This window comes from Oncorhynchus clarkii, chromosome 21 (genome assembly GCF_045791955.1).
Source record: "Oncorhynchus clarkii lewisi isolate Uvic-CL-2024 chromosome 21, UVic_Ocla_1.0, whole genome shotgun sequence".
NCBI lineage: Eukaryota > Metazoa > Chordata > Actinopteri > Salmoniformes > Salmonidae > Oncorhynchus > Oncorhynchus clarkii.
Window position 1 is genome coordinate 42,418,306 of NC_092167.1, and position 18,163 is coordinate 42,436,468.

Consider the following 18,163-nt stretch of genomic DNA (forward strand, 5'->3'; position numbering starts at 1 on the left):
GGTGTGGGGTGGCATTTCTTTGGGGGGCCACACAGCCCTCCATGTGCTCGCCAGAGGTAGCCTGACTGTCATTAGGTACCGAGATGAGATCCTCAGACCCCTTGTGAGACCATATGCTGGTGCAGTTGGCCCTGGGTTCCTCCTAATGCAAGACAATGCTAGACCTCATGTGGCTGGAGTGTGTCAGCAGTTCCTGCAAGAGGAAGGCATTGATGCTATGGACTGGCCCGCCCGTTCCCAAGACCTGAATCCAATTGAGCACATCTGGGACATCATGTCTCGCTCCATCCACCAACGCCACGTTGCACCACAGACTGTCCAGGAGTTGGAGGATGCTTTAGTCCAGGTCTGGGAGGAGATCCCTCAGGAGACCATCCGCCACCTCATCAGGAACATGCCCAGGCGTTGTAGGGAGGTCACACAGGCACGTGGAGGCCACGCACACTACTGAGCCTCATTTTGACTTGTTTTAAGGACATTACATCAAAGTTGGATAAGCCTGTAGTGTGGTTTTCCACTTTATTTTGAGTGACTTCAAATCCAGACCTCCATGGGTTGATACATTTGATTTCCATTGATAATTTTTGTGTGATTTTGTTGTAAGCACATTCAACTATGTAAAGAAAAAAGTATTTAATAAGAATATTTCATTCATTCAGATCTAGGATGTGTTATTTTAGTGTTCCCTTTATTTTTTTGAGCAGTGTATGAACTTTATCGAACAAAACATACATGTATTGTATAACATGAAGTCCTATGAGTGTCATCTGATGAAGATCATCAAAGTTTAGTAATGCACAGCAGACATTTTGTTCCAGAACTCTCGCCACACATCAGCTGGAGAGGTGAGGAGTGATATATAAAATTAGGGGGATGATTAGGGGGCCAGGTTGGGAATTTTGCCATGACACCAGGGTTACCACACCTACTCTTACAATAAATGCCATGAGATTTTTAATGATCACAGAGAGTCAGGACACCGGTTTAACGTCCCAAAATGTCCCCTTCACTGCCCTGAGAGCTACACTGAACAAAAATATAAATGCAACATGTAAAGAGTTGGTCCCATGTTTCATGAGCTGACATAAAAGATCTCAGAAATTTTCAATAGACACATTTTTTGAACAAATGTGTTTACATCCCTGTTAGTGAGCATTTCTCATTTGCCAAGATAATCCATCCACCTGACAGTTGTGGCATATCAAGAAGATGATTAAACGGCAAGATCATTACAGAGGTGCACCTTGTGCTGGGGACAATAAAAGGCCCCTCTAAAATGTGCAGTTTTGTCACACAACGCCACAAGTGTCTCAAGTTGAGGGAGCGTGAATTGGCATGCGGACTGCAGAAATGTCCGCTAGAGCTGTTGCCAGAGCATTTCATGTTAATTTCTCTACCATAAGCCACCTCCAACGTTGTTTTAAAGTATTTGACAGTACGACCAACCGGCCTCACAACCGCAGACCACATGTATGGCGTTGTGTGGGCGAGCAATTTGCTGATGTCAATGTTGTGAAGAGAGTTCCCCATGGTGGCAGTGGGGTTATGGTATGGGCAAGCATAAGCTACAGACAACGAACACAATTGCATTTTATCGATGGCAATTTGAATGCACAGCGATACTGTGACGAGATCTTGAGTCCCATTGATGTGCCATTGTCCTGCCTTTCTTTAAGGTAGGAAATATAAGATCCATAGATTAGGGCCTAATTGATTCATTTCAATTGACTGATTTCCTTATATGAACTGTAACTCAGTAAAATCTTTGAAATTGTTGCATGTTGCGTTTATATTTTTGTTCAGTATACTTAGACCGAAGACAAGTGACCCCTACTGGTCCTCCAACATCCCTTCCAGCAGCATCTGGGCTCCCATCCAGGGACCGACAAGGACCAACCCTGGTTAGCTTCAGAGGCAAGCCTGCAGTGGGATGCAGCGCGGTATACTGCTGGTTATTAGGTTTTAATTTAACATTGTGCTTCAACCAATGCATACTATAGTCGCGCCAATAAAACCAACACTTCTGGTCTATCACGGTTATATAAATACATGAATTTGTAACCTGAGAACATCAACAAGGATTCAACCCTGTCAGTAAATATGGTAATGTGTTGTTGGCTCAAATCTGTTTTACAGCCAACACTGCATCCTGCCACAAACGTTCTCTAGTCTGACTTTTCACGTTTCAGTTGCAGCTAGTAGTTGAAAGTAGTTGAAAGTGACACTTCAACTAGTGTGCTGAATTGAGGAAGCTAGAGAAAACCCCAGAAGTGTACCAGAGTGGACTATATTTATGACAAATGGAAAGAGAGCAGAAATTGTCGTCTCCAAATGTGTGGTACCACAAGTCACTTCTCTGTTCTTCCCTGTTGGCACCTTGTTCTTTCAAGCGCAGGCTGATCCTGTGAGGAGGGTGACGTTGCCGGTTGTCTTTTTTACAGTCACTCTGCACCTGTTGGATTGGTATCATCTTCACTAATATCATATTCACCTACAAGTATTGGTTCCTCTGATTTCTCCTTGCATTGTGGGATCTGATAACCTACGTGACTGCAACGACGCCACATATTTATCCACCAACCAGCCTCTCTCCATAGACACAAGGACCTGCCCTCCTCTGAATTGCCCTCGACATTTGGGCCTCACCGTTTCAACGGTCCTTCAACCACACAATAGATATGATGGGTCCATTCTCCCTTATCACCAAAGGCTGAAATTACCCATCCTAAATTACCCATGGCTGCTGATGATAGCTGCAGGCCTGACTGACCTCATCAACGCTTTTCATCAAGGCTCTCATAGACAGACCTACTAGGCTGGCTTTACCTCAGGATACGCAGTATAGGGTGGGATACACCACCGCATAAAGGGGACACACACAGTGACTCACACGTAGAGACACATACCAGCACGCATACACACACGGATGTGGACACACTGATTTATGCGTACACACACACTCAGAGACACCTGCCCTACCACAACACACACACACATATGCGCACACACACCCTCCTTGCACCATCAATGACATCCATCATGGTATTGAAAATCCCATGATGAGCCAATGCAAATGTCAGCAGTAAATCCCCAGGGCTGATGTGATATGCCCATGCCTCCCACACATACTGCCATTGATTGGTCTAGAATAGATTCTCCCCAGCATTCCGGGAAAAGGCTCATGATTAATGTCATCAGTGGTAATAGCCATGGGCCTCCACTGTAAAGGAACCAGAGGAAGGATGCATTCCTTAATTCAGACTAATGAGTATTCTATATGTACCAGACCCCGCTCACCCCACTCCAGACCCTGCCAAGTGACCCTTTCCCCAATCAGAATAGGTATTTTAAGAAATGCACACATTACCTTGAATTGCAACAGGCTGCCTCAACCCTAATCCATTTCGGAAGATGTAAAGGTATCTGACCCTGTATCAGTGGTTGGCGTTGGGAGAAAAATATCACCGCCTTCTACCCAGCACCCACTGGGGTTCAAGTCCAGGAAGTGGTGCAGGGGAGGGGCTGTTGTTGTTGCATGACAGATATAGACCTCTATATAGGCACCTTCTGAAAGCTAGTTTCTATTTTGAGTGTCGAGTACAAGGATCAGGAAGGGCCACACATCCTGCCCGGGGCTGCGGTATCTCTGGGACAGGCATGGTAGAGAGGGAGGTTAGGTTACTGCTGCTAACAGAGATTAGTGATGAGAATCGCCAGAGGGAGGGAGAGAGTGAGTGAGAGACAGGGAGCAAGGGATGGAAAGAGAAATTGAGGGAAAACGGGAGGGAAAGTGTGTAGGAAAGAAATACATGGAAAATAGAGTGGGAGATGGAGAGATGATGAGAAAAGGGAGTAGAAGACAACAGAGATCGATTCCAAAAACTAGTGACAACAATCCCTAAAGTTTGTGTGGGGGAAAGCAACACACTCCCTGTCATACTTATGAATACATAAGTAAAAGAGGGAAGTTTCTTCAGAGCAACTATGTTTCTTGATTGTGAAATGCACTGTAGACAGAACACAGCTGCAGAAAACGGACCTGGATTCAAATACTATTTGAAATCTTTCAAATACATAGGAACATTTTGCCAGGCAAGCTCAATCACGCACAGACAACGTATTTAAAATTATTTAAAATAGTATTTGAACACAGGTCTTCTATATAATCATGTATATTATGGCAGGTATTGTGGTATAAAAGCCTGTATGTTTTCATTTCTTTATACAGATTCTTCCTGTTCAACTTCTGTCCTCTACCAGATGTGACAACTACATAAGTAACATAACAAATGCCGGAAGTCTGTGGGTGTGTGTTTTTACTATCCTTGTGGAGACCAGAAGTCCTCACAAAGGATAGTAAAACAAGGAACATTTTCACTGGTCCCCACAAGGAAAAAGGCTGTTTTAGGTTACAATTAGGGGTTCAATTTGGGTTTAGGGTTAGAGGTTAGGGAAAGAATGATTTTGAATGGGAATCAATTGTTTCGTCCCCACAAGGATAGTAAAACAAACACATATGTGTGTGTGTTTGTGCTTTGAATAAGTTGTTACATGAATAAGGATTACATGAACAATGAGTTTAGGTGATATTGATATCTCCTCTTCATACTCATCATTGAAATCACCAAGTAAAGACACAGTATGTTTAACACATTCTCTCACTTAGCGTTATCTCCTCACACACACTATAATGTTTACATATTTTGCATTACTCATCTCATGTATATACTGTATTCTATTCCATTGTACCCTATTTTAGTCTCTACCGCTCTGACATTGCTTGTCCTAATATTGATATATTCTTAATTCCATGCTTTTAGATGTGTGTATATTGTGTGTATTGTTGTGAAATTGTTAGATATTACTTGTTAGATATTACTGCACTGTCGGAGCTAGAAACACAAGCATTTTGCTTCACCTGCAATAACATGTGTATGTGACCAATAAAATTTGATTCGATTTTCCTATTTCTATGCTGAAAGATGTGTGAGATGAGAACACACGCACCCAGAGCAAGACGAGAGTGACAGATCAACTGAGAAATGACTCGCCGCGGCCTGGATACGGTAACTACCCACAAGGCACTATGCCAAGACACTTTTGTTTTTCTCTAATTTCTCTCTCTCCCTCTTCATCGTTCATCTCTTCCGTTTCTCTAACTCCCCGCAGTGCTGAATTGAGAGTTTCAAAATTTGCTTCCTGTTGTTGATGGGTTGTCGTGGTCCCTGAGGCAGGCTAACCGTCTCTCAGCCAGCTATCATTAAACTCCCCACAATGCAAATATGGGCCTCTTTCTTACCCCGCGGGTAGAGGATGAACACCGCCAGGTTCACTATAGCCAATATGATACATGCATTATAGACCGAGATAAGCTTTGACTATCCCAGGAGGACATCCTCAAAATATCCTCACTCAAAACGCCAGTACAGACCTGGGATTAAATAATATTAATTTGCTTTTTCAAATACATTTATTTTGATTGAGCCTTGATTGAGGGGTTGCACTTTTGGAACTACTCAGTTGGTTACATTTTCTCCCCCGGGCAAGCTCACTCAAGCACAGGTAAAGTTATTTGTAAGAAGACAATTACTATTTGAGCGCAGGTCTGCTATGAATGAGTTCCATTGATATTCTCAAGTAACAACGAGTAATGTCTAGTATTAAAGTCACAGATACCTCCCTTTTCTTTAGTCTTGTTTAAAAGCCAACCCCACATACTGCATTTTCTCTAGATGGCGCCGGAGAAGGCAGACGTTTTACGTGCACCCAGCCGATTGTTTTTTTGTTTGTTTATTTGCGTTGTTTGGAACTTATTATTAACTTATTTTGTATATAATGTTGCCGCTACCGTCTCTCAGGACTGCGTTTACTCACCACGAACTAGCAGAATCCATGAATCTGACGAGCCCGACGCAAAAGATATACTGCTTCCTCAGGAATAGGCCCCGATCCCCGTGATCTGTGTGAAGAGGAGGTCGGAGAAAGAGGGGCCGAAGGTCAAGATGCCTTCTGAGTATTTGTAGGCGATCGAATAAACCCCCACTTCCCTCCATTGTGCTAGAAAATGTGCAATCTTTGGAGAATATAATCGATGAGTTACTCAGAAGATTAAACTACCAACGGGACATTAAAAACTGTAGCATCTTATGCTTCACGGAGTCGTGGCTGAACAACGACAATATCAACATACAGCTGGCTGGTTATATGATGTACCGGCAGGATAGAACAGCGGAGTCTGGTAAGACAAGGGGTGGCGGTCTATGTATTTTGTAAACAACAGCTGGTGCACGATATCTAAGGAAGACACAAGCTATTGCTCGCCTGAGGTAGAGATTCTCATGATAAGCTGTAGACCACACTACCTACTGAGAGAGTTCTCATCTGTATTCTTTGTAGCTGTTTACATACCACCACAGTCAGAGGCTGGCACTAAGACAGCATTGAATGAGCTGTATTCCGCCATAAGCAAACAAGAAAACGCTCACCCAGAGACGGCGCTCCTAGTAGCCGGGAACTTTAATGCAGGGAAACTTAAATCCGTTTTACCAAATTTCTATCAGCATGTTAAATGTGCAACCAGAGGGAAAAAGGATCTCTGGACCACCAATACTCCACACACAGAGACGCATACAATGCTCACCCTTGCCCTTCATTTGGAAAATCTGACCATAATTCTATCCTCCTGATTCCTGCTTACAAGCACAAATTAAAGCAGGCAGCACCAGTGACTAGATCAATAAAAAGTGGTCAGAAGAAGCAGATGCTAAGCTACAGGACTGTTTGGCTATCACAGACTGGAATATGTTCCGGGACTAATCCGATGGCATTGAAGAGTACACCACATCAGTCATTGGCTTTATCAATAAGTGCAACGATGACGTCGTCCCCACAGTGACCATACGTACATACTCTAGAGGTCGACAGATTAATCATAACAATCGGTAATCAGCCTTTTTGGACGCCGATTACACTGCAATCCATGAGGAGACAGGCTGGCCAACTACAACATCAAAAGGACCTTGTGGCTGCAGAGCCACGGTAAGTTGCTAGCTAGCATTAAACTTATCTTATAAAAAATCCTCAATCTTCACATAATCACTAGTTAAGTACACATGGTTTATGATATTACTAGGTTAACTAGGTTGTCCTGCGTTGCATATAATCAATGCGGTGCCTGTTAATTTACCATCGAATCACAGCCTACTTCACCTTCGACAAACGGGTGATTTAACAAATTATTGCAAAAAAAAGCACAATCATTGCACAAATGTACCTAACCAAAAACATCAATGCCTTTCTTAAAATCAATACACAGAGTATATTTTTTTAAACCTGCATATTCAGTTAAAATAAATGCATGTTAGCAGGTAATATTAACTAGGGAAATTGTGTCACTTCTCTTGAGTTCATTGCACGCAGAGTCAGGGTATATGTAACAGTTTGGGCCGCCTGGCTCACTGCGAACTAATTTGTCAGAATTTTACGTAATTATGACATAACATTGAAGGTTGTGCAATGTAACAAGAATATTTAGACTTTGGTATTTTATCTAACGGGTGGTATCTCTAACAGTTCCGTATTTCACTGAAATAATAAACTTTTTGTTTTAGAAATAATAGTTCCCGGATTCAACCATATTAATGACTAAAGGCTTGTATTTCTGTGTGTTATTATGTTATAATTAAGTCTGATTTGATAGAGCAGTCTGACTGAGCAGCATCTAATACCATTTCAAACGTCACTCACTTTTAGATTTGGAGTAGTTATTCCCCTTGCGCTGCAAGGGCCGCGGCTTTTGTGGAGCGATGGGTAACGCTGCTTCGAGTGTGGCTGTTGTCGATGTGTTCCTGGTTTGAGCCCAGGAGCTATACTGTTACACTGGCAATACTATAGTGCCTATAAGAACATCCAATAGTCAAAGGTATATGAAATACAAATGGTATTGAAAGAAATAGTCCTATAAATACTATATTAACTACAACCTAAAACCTCTTACCTTGGAATATTGAAGTCTCATGTTAAAAGGAACCACCAACTTTCATATGTTCTCATGTTCTGAGCAAGGAACTTAAACTTTCGCTTTTTTACATTGCACATATTTTACATGGCACACATTTTTACATGGCACATATTACTTTCTTCTCCAACACTTTGTTTTTGCATTATTTAAACCAAATTGAAAATGTTTCATTATTTATTTGAGGCTAAATTGAATTTATTGATGTATTATATTAAGTTAAAATAAGTGTTCATTCAGTATTGTTGTAATTGTCATTATTACAAATAAATAAATAAATAAAAATACAAAATCGGCCGATTAATCGGTATCTGCTTTTTTGGTCCTCCAATAATTGGTATCAGCATTGAAAAATCAGAATCGGTCGACCTCTAGTAAACTGCCTAAATGACTACCAACCCGTAGCACTCACGTCTGTAACCATGAAGTGCTTTGAAAGGCTGGTCATGGCTCACATCAACACCATTATCCCAGAAACCCTAGGCCCACCCTAATTTGCATACCGCCCCAACAGATCCACAGATGATGCAATCTCTATTGCACTCCACACTACCCTCTCCCACCTGGACAAAAGGAACACCTATGTGAGAATGCTATTCATTGACTACAGCTCAGCGTTCAACAGCATAGTGCCGTCAAAGTTCATCAAAGTTCATCAATAAGCTAAGGATCCTGGGACTAAACACCTCCCTCTGCAACTGCATCCTGGACTTCCTGACACACCACCTGGGGGCGGCAAGGGTAGGTGGTAACAACACATCCAACATGCTGATCCTCAACACAGGGGCACCTCAGGGGTGCTGCTCAGTCCCCTCCTATACTCACTGTTCACTCATGACTGACAGGCCAGGCACGACTCCAACACAATCATTACATTTGCTGATGACACAACAGTGGTAGGCCTACGGTCTTGAGGGAGGAGGTCAGAGACCTGGCCGTGTGGTGCCAGGACAACAACCTCTCTCTCAACGTAATCAAGACAAAGGAGATGATTGTGAACTACAGGAAAAAGAAGCACGCCCCCATTCTCATCGACGGGGCTGTAGTGGAGCAGGTTGAGAGTATCTTGGTGTCCACATCACCAACAACCTATCATGGTCCAAGCACACCAAGACAGTAATGAAGAGGGCACAACAAAACCTATTCCCCCTCAAAATACTGAAAAGATTTGGCATGGGTCCTGAGATCCTCAAAAGGTTCTACAGCTGCACCATCGAGAGCATGGTGATACTGGTTGTATCACTGCCTGGTATGGCAACTGCTCAGGCTCCGACCGCAAGGCACTACAGAGGGTAGTGCGTACGGCCCAGTACATCACTGGGGCCAAGATTCCTACCATCCAGGACCTCTATACAAGGCAGTGTCAGAAGAAGGCCCTAAAAATTGTAAAAGACTCCAGCCATTCTAGTCATAGACTGTTCTCTCTGCTACCACACGGCAAGTGGTCCCGGACCGCCAAGTCTAGGTCCAAGAGGCATCTAAACAGCTTCTACCCGCAAGCCATAAGACTCCTGAACATCTTGTCAAAGGCTACCCAGACTATTTGCAGTGCCCCCCATCGCCCCCACTTTAAACCACTGCTACTCTCTGTTGTTATCTATGCATAGTCACTTTAATAACTCTACCTACATGTACATACTACCTCAACTAACTGGTTCCCCCGCACATTGACTGTATCAGTACCCCCCTGTATATAGTCTCGCTATTGTTATTTTACTGCTGCTCTTTAATTACTTGTTACTTTTATCTCTTATTCTTATCCGTACTTTTTAACTGCATTGTTGGTTAGGGGCTTTTAAGTAAGTATTTCACTGTAACCTGTTGTATTCGGCGCATGTGACTAATAACATTTGATTTGATTCACAGTAAGTAATAACGGTTTCATATCAACCAAGCAGCCAATGAATTATGTAAAGAGTGAATGAATTACCCATAGAGATAGATAGAGGACTCAATAATGTCCATGCTCATCAATCTCCATGTTATATCCATCTAGAGTCCTCAATCTATCTCTATGACACATCCCCCAAAACCGAGAGGAAAACCACCACTTACCGTGTTAGTACTAGGGCCAAAGATGGTGGATAAATGAAGATAGTTCACTCCGGCTGTTTACCATTGAAAATAATTCTCAGTTCCGGTCTACTTAATGGGGTGGGTCTCCCATAGACACCAATGCAATAGCAGCTGGGTCTGGTCTACTTAGTTCATTGACTTTCATTGAACCAAAAAAAACCTCAGAGTAGGGTGTCTTGCTTGCTCTTCCATCTCTGCTATGGCTGTGTGCAAGATGGGGACTTGGGGCATGATAGGAATGAAGATAACTCTGAAAAGTCTACATTTGTATCTAGCTATTAGATAAACTCTGAGCAATAGAAGGGTCTCTGTGTGTATTTTTGTGGACACAGACATAAACAGAGGTCACAACAGAAATAATGAAATGTACGAACACACGCTCTATTGCAGGAGTATGGTAAATTCATTTAAACAAGTGAAGTGTATACTCTCACACCTGTTGCAGATACTGGATGTAGACAGTGCACTCTAGTCAGAATAAGCATCAATGCTTTTACTACTCAACAGGGCAGATACTCCTGTGTGGTCACCCATTGTCGTTCCATTTGTTCTCCCAGCCACCTCATTGACTATGTATCACCTGGCTGCTTTAATTATGGACAGCCTGACCTTTAGCTGTTACGAGTGTCTCTCTCTCCCAGGCGTTCCATCTTTGCCCTTTAAGGTGAAAGGAGCACTGACAGGATGAAGTTGCCCAGGTCCTCTCAGGAATGTGTGTGGGGGGGGAGACAGAAACAGGAAGGGAAAGAAAAAGAGCGTGGAAGAGAGAGTAGGAGAGGAGGCAGTGAAGCGTACCCCAGTGATGCGACTGCATGCCTCTGGTTAGCTGCTTCCCTGTAATTACTTTCTTTGTTGGTTTATTTTGCTCTCCTGAGATTGATTTTGCTTCCTCTGTCTTTCTACTGATCAGCTTCTGTACTTCCTCCCTCCATCCTTCTCTTTCTCACTCTCCCCCAGTCCTAAATCCCTCTCTTTCCTTCTCTACCACCACCCCCCCCCACCACCATCACTTTCCTTCTCCCTCGCCCCTCTCTATCCCTCCTCTAACCAGATCTCAGTCCTTTGGCATAAATTAGCCCTTTACAAAGAATCCAATTAAGGCCAGTTTGCCTAACAAGGCACTGGGGCATGGCGGCGTTGACGCAAGTCAGAGGTCGCTGGCTGCTCTAGGAGCCTCTGGAGACAAGCAAAATGTTAAGCATGTATACAGAAGGCTTTGGGAGAGGCAATGTGCCTGCAGAAACGGGAGAGAGGAGGTGAGTTACTGTATATACGGGGAGAGATCTATCTTCTAACTGCACATCACACCCACCCTTGCTGAATTCCTTTTGTTCCTGCTGCTGAGGTGTGGACAACCAATCAAATGACTTGTTGTAGGTTCTATCACGCCACATGTAATGGAGGTGCTTTTATGGATTTATTTAACCCTTATTTTATTTGTTCAGGTAAATTGACTGAGAAGACATTATCCTTTACAGCAACGACCTGGGGAATAGTTACAGGGTAGCCAATTAGTGAATGAGCCAATGAGTTACCTTGCCTGAGATCTGAAGACTTGCGTTAACTCCTGAGCTAATGCTCTTTGACCAATTGTCTGATTTGATTTTGCAAAGGGATTTTGTATTGAAAGTGCTGCATACTATGTGTGGTTGCTAAAGGGAGCACGCGCAAGGACAGTGGATGGATAAAACATATTTTACATGATGGCGCAATTCTCTCAATCAGAAACTGATTCGCAAAAAGAGCAGAGTAAGCATGTTACCCAATATTAAAATAATTGCAGCAGCTAATCAACAACATACACACTCAGCTCGTCATGCAACTTGAACAGAATCTCACCAGAACAAGCTGATGAGGTTTGACTTTAGAAGACCTGTACATATTCACTACATGGTATGTGGACACCCCTTCAAATTAGTGGATCCGGCTATTTCAGCCACACACGTTGCTGACAGGTGAATAAAGATCGAGCACACAGCCATGCAATCTCCATTGACAAACATTGGCAGTAGAATGGCCCGTACTGAAGAGCTCAGTGACTTTCAACGTGGCACCGTCAGAGGATGCCACCTTTCCAACAAGTCAGTTCGTCAAATTTCTGCCCTGCTAGAGCTGCCCCACAAACTCACAGAATGGGGCCGCCAAGTGCAGAAGCGTGTAGCGCGTAAAAATCATCTGTCCTCGGTAGCAACACTCAATACCGAGTTCCAAACTGCCTCTGGAAGCAACGTCAGCACAAAAACTGTTTGTCGGAAGCTTCATGAAATGGGTTTCCATGGCCCAGCAGCCGCACATAAGCCTAACATCACCATGCGCAATGCCAAGCATCGGTTGGAGTGGTGTAAAGCTCGCCGCCATTGGACTCTGGAACAATGGAAATGTGTTCTCTGGAGTGATGAATCACGCTTTACCATCTGGCAGTCGAGAGACTCATCTGGATTTGACGGATGCCAGGAGAATGCTAACTGCCCGAATGCATAGTGCCAAATGTAACGTTTGGTCTATACATAAATGGTTTGTTGAGATCAGTGGTGTAAAGTACTGAAGTAAAAATACTTTAAAGTACTACTTAAGTAGTTTTTTGGTGTATCTGTACTTTACTATTTATATTTTGGACAACTTTTACTCCACTATATTCCTGAAGAAAATATTGTACTTTTTACTCCATACATTTTCCCTGACAATCAAAAGTACCCATACATTTTGAATGCTTAGCAGGACAGGAAAATTGTGAAATTCATGCACTGATCAAGAGAACACGTGGTCATCCCTACTGCCTCTGGTGAACTCACTAAACACAAATGCATCTTTTGTAAATAATGTCTGAGTGTTGGAGTGTGCCCCTGGCTATCCATACATTTTAAAAACAGTGTGCCCCTTTACCCCTAACAACATGTACATATTACCTCAATTACCTGGACTAACCTGTTCCCCAAGACATTGACTCGGTACCTGTATCCCCTGTATATACTGTTGCCTCGTTATTATATTGTGTTACTTTAGTTTATTTAGTCAATATTTTCTTAACTTTACTTTTCTTAAAACTGCATTGTTGGTTAAGGGTTTGTAAGTGAGCATTACACAGTAAGGTCTGCACCTGTTTTAGTCAGTGCATGTGACAAATACATTTTGTTTTGATTAATATAATTTATACTTTTACTTTTGGTACTTAAGTATATTTGAGCAGTTACACTTACTTTTGATACTTAAGTACATTTAAAACCAAATACTTTGACTTACTCAAGTAGTATTTTAATAACTTTCACTTTTACTAGAGTAACTTTCTATTATACATTTACTCAAGTATGACAATTGGTTACTTTTTCCACCACTCGTCAAGATCATTGTGGAAGAACTTGACTGGCCTGCAGAGCCCTGACCTCAACCCCATCGAACACCTTTGAGATGAATTGGAACGCCGACAGCAAGCCAGGCCTATTCACCCAACATCAGTGGCCAACCTCAATAATGCTCTTTTGGCTAAATGGAAGCAAGTCCCTGCAGCAATTTTCCAACATCTAGTAGATAGCATTCCCAGAAGAGTGGAGGCTGTTATAGCAGCAATGGGGGAATGAACTCCATATTAATGCCCATGATTTTGGAATGAGATGTTCGACAAGCAGGTGTCCACATACGTTTGGCCATATAGTTTATATCTCTCATCATCACACTGTATTTCTGTAATGTTCTTTGTCAGAGGCTTTATTGAAAACCCCCAGACAGACAGACTTACAAGTCAAAGCCTTAAAGACTTTGGTTGTTACAACTCTAATAGTTTGCCGAATTTCAGTTCATGTGACAAAACAAGCAAGTATAGTGTAGATAATCATTGTACCATCTAACCGCTGTGAAATATCTTTTCCATAACCAAAAGTATTGTATTTTCAGCATTTTGAAGCTGGTGTACAAAACCGAAAGTAAAAGAAGCCAAAATTAAACTTAAGCATAGAAAACGGGAAGCATAGAAATTGTGCACATAGAACAGATCTACCACTTCTTAGACTTGCTTTCATTGAGAATGACAGATCTATAACTCACATTTTTATGTGGATTTGGACGGGTTGCCCAAAAAGTTACATATTGCAGCTTTAAGTCTGACAGAAAACATCCTAGCGGGTCAAATCAGTGAGGCTGCAGAACAAAAAAACATTCAGAACACCAGGCCCTGCTCTAATCCCCGCTGCTCCGTGGGCGGTTGGAGGAAAGTGCCTGACAGAGCCGGTGGAGTCAGGCCGCCCACACCCCTGTCTGAGCTCCCACACACAGAGTAATGCAGGGTTTTCTCCAACAGTGAATTCAGCAGAAGTTCCACTCCCATTCATTTTCAACAAGGGCACACAGAGAAAATGTGCAGAGGATTGTGGGAAGGTGAGCGGCGAGGACCCTACTAGCGGAGCGGTAGAAAAGGTTGAACTTTATGCATATTTCAAGCGCAGCGTTGGAGACGCGGAAGAGTTAAGCGTTGGAGCGAAGCCTTGTCAAGATGGGGCGTCGCTCTGGTCAAAACCCACTAATGAGGCCGGTGGATCGATACCCAAACAAAGTAAGCCTGGGTTTGACCTGCGGAGCCACACATAGCATGGTGCACAGACTGGAATGTAAACCAATGTTCATAGCTGATTCATATCACTGTGTATAGGGAGTTATATGCTGTAATCAGTGGTGGGTAGCAGCACTCAAAACCGCTTATGAATAACAGACCTAATAGTTAGCTATTATTGTAGCTATTATTGCCCTTATACCCTGTACCCTGGGTCGAGACCCCACCCTGTGCAACTGCGTCCTGGACTTTGACGGGAAGCCCCCAGGTGGTGAGGGTAGGAAACAACATCTCCACCCCGCTGATCCTCAACACTGGGGCCCCACAAGGGTGTATTCTCAGCACCCTCCTGTACTCCCTGTTCACCCATGACTGCGTGGCCATGCACGCCTCCAACTCAATCATCAAGTTTGCAGACAACACTACAGTAGTTCGGGCTTGATTACCAACAACGACGAGATGGCCTACAGGGAGGAGGTGAGTGCCGTCAGAGTGTGGTGTCAGGAAAATAACCTCACACTCAACGTCAACAAAACAAAGGAGATGATCGTGGACTTCAGGAAACAGCAGAGGGAGCAGCCCCCTATCCACATCGATGGGACAGTAGTGGAGAAGGTGGAAAGTTTTAAGTTCATCGGTGTACACATCACGGACAAACTGAATTGGTCCACCCACACAGACAGCGTGGTGAAGGAGGCGCAGCAGCACCTCTTCAACCTCAGGAGGCTGAAGAAATTTGGCTTGTCACCAAAAGCACTCACAAACTTTTACAGATGCACAATCGAGAGCATCCTGTCGGGCTGTATCACCACCTGGTATGGCAACTGCTCCGCCCACACCTGTAAGGCTCTCCAGAAGGTAGTGAGGTCTGCACAACGCAACACCGGGGGCAAACTACATGCCCTCCAGGACACCTACACCACCCGATGTCACAAGAAGGCCAAAAAGATCATCAAGGACAACAACCACCCGAGCCACTGCCTGTTCATCCAGCTATCATCCAGAAGGCGAGGTCAGTACAGGGGCATCAAAGCTGGGACCGAGAGACTGAAAAACAGCTTCTATCTCAAGGCCATCAGACTGTTAAACAGCAATCACTAACATTGAGTGGCTGCTGCCAACATACTGACTCAAATCTCTAGCCACTTCAATAATTAAAAATTGGATGTAATAAATGTATCACTAGTCACTTTAAACAATGCCACTTTATATAATGTTTACATACCCTACATTACTTATCTCTAATGTATATACTGTACCCTATACCACCTACTGCATTTTGCCTATGCCGTTCGGCCATCGCTCATCCATATATTTATATGTACATATTCTTATTCATTCCTTTACACTTGTGTGTGTATAAGGTAGTTGTTGTGAAATTGTTAGATTACTTGTTAGATATTACTGCACGGTCGGAACTAGAAGCACAAGCATTTTGCTACACTTGCATTAACATCTGTATGTGACCAATACAATTTGATTTGAATATGATGTAGGACTATGAGTGATATTAGTGTAGAAAGATATATTACCAGGTCATAACAATGCCTCGTTTTACCTCGCTATTCAATCATACACTGATAAAATATACACAGAACACGTAAAGTGTTGGTCCCATGTTTCATGAGCTGAAATAAAAGATCCCAGAATTGTTCTATACCGCACAAAAAGCATATTTCTCTCATGGTTTGTGACAGAAAATTCTTTACACCCCTGTTCGTGAACATTTTAACCTTTGTCAAGATAATCCCTCCACCTGACAGGTGTTGCATAGATGCTGATTAAAAAGTATGACGATTACACAGCTACACCTTGTGCTGGGGCCAATAAAAGGCCACTGTGAAATGTGCAGTTTTGTTACACAACACAATGCCACAGACGTCCAAGTTTTGAGGAAGTGTGCATCCTGCTAACTGCAGGAACGTCTACCAGAGCTGTTGCCAGATCATGTAATGGGGGGAAAACTCATTCTGATTGGCTGGGCCTGGCACCCCAGTGGGTTGGCCTGGCTCCCAAGTGGGTGGGCCTATGCCTTCCCATGCCCACCCATGGATGCGTGCCACCGCCCAGTATGTTAAATCAATAGATTAGGGCCTAATGAATTCATTTCAATTGACTGATTTCCTTATATGAACTCTAACTCAGAAGAATCTTTGAAATTGTTGCATGTTGCGTTTATATTTTTGTTCAGTATAGATGAATAGCCATTCAATGAGTTTCTCCGTGTTGAACAATGATGTAATGAGGTCTATAGCTGCTAATTACAACAGGGGGTAGAATAGACAGCCCAGACTAAACAGCTGTGGTAACATTATCTATGGCAGTCTTAACATGATAACCCTGTCTGTCTCATACACAAATATAGCCTATCTATTTCATCCAATAGGCGTGAGAATACTCACCCTGGTACTCGGCTACTGTGAAAACCACAAAGGTGCGGTTTGCTAGAGAATGCAATAACGCGCCACTGCCTACTGCTCACTGATTATTTGATTTCATGGGGCAATGTGTGTGGTTATGATGTATGAAGCACAGTACCTTCCCACTGCATGAGTTTACATATCCAATTATTGCGCAAATAGCATTGCGCAACTTGGGGATCATTGAAAGAGCCATTGGAAAAGAAAACACTATTCAAATATAACTTGCGTCACAGCTTGCCTCTTTTCAAATAACCCTCCACAAGCTCGCCTTATGAGGTATAAAGAGATAAGTGAGTTAAATGATGCCAAGAGCCGTCCAAACCACGAGAAATCAGTCATGTGTAAAGGTTATAAAATAACGCGGACCACGCATTACATCACAGGTGTATAACCCTGCACTCTGCTGTAGACTAGAGATAGATGTCTTACCTTCAGAGTTTGGAGAGTCCCATCACACGAAATGTCTGCCCAGTCAATAATGTCAGTCTGGCACCAGACTGTGTGCCAGGATACCTTTCATAAACAAATTACCAGACCATGTAGGCTGGCTGTTCCGATGATCTAACTGTTAGGGTATAGCCTTTTTGGTAGCCCCTAAACCAAACGATAAAGCCCATGCATGCACTTGCAAGTCCTTGGAAAAAGACGCAAAAAAATATGCAAAAAGTGAAGTCATAAGTTTCAGAAAGGCGATCCGTTGGAGTTGATGCTACAGGTCCCAAATGCACATTTCTGCCCGTGCAACGAACTACCGCCTGCACTTAGCACCAAGTTAAAATAGATGCCTGTTGCGGCTTAGGCTACCGTCATTTCTGTTAATCGCTAGAGCCGTACTAACTCACGTGTGCTCTGCTATGTGGTTCACAATGCAATGGTTTAGCTCAATCCACTGTCTCAAAGTCCCGCCTATTGGCGATGCCTCATCATAGCACCCCACCGGCAATAACAAAAAAAATGGATATGTGCATGACTAGCCTTGCAAAATTATTGGAACTTTTTTTTTTATTCCCTGGTTTTCCCGAAATCTCGGATGGAGGTTTTACGGAATTAAACAACAACACTTTATATAATGTTTACATACCCTACATTACTTATCTCATATGCATA

The 18,163-nt window shown here is 43.1% G+C and overlaps 1 protein-coding gene across 4 annotated transcripts in view; it reads right to left on the bottom strand.

Annotated features, from left to right (window-relative positions):
* LOC139379059 (RAS guanyl-releasing protein 2-like) overlaps window positions 1-17,939 on the bottom strand; it is a 66,453-nt gene extending 48,514 nt beyond the window's left edge. The window contains exon 1 of one of the 4 annotated variants that reach the window (XR_011628361.1): window positions 3,368-3,499. The gene's annotated coding sequence lies outside the window, so the exon portion shown is untranslated. Of the gene's footprint in view, window positions 1-3,367; window positions 3,555-17,485 lie in introns of those variants that run through there. The other 3 variants (XR_011628362.1, XM_071121803.1, XM_071121802.1) reach the window with 3 other exon arrangements.
* Between the last annotated feature and the right edge of the window lie 224 nt (window positions 17,940-18,163).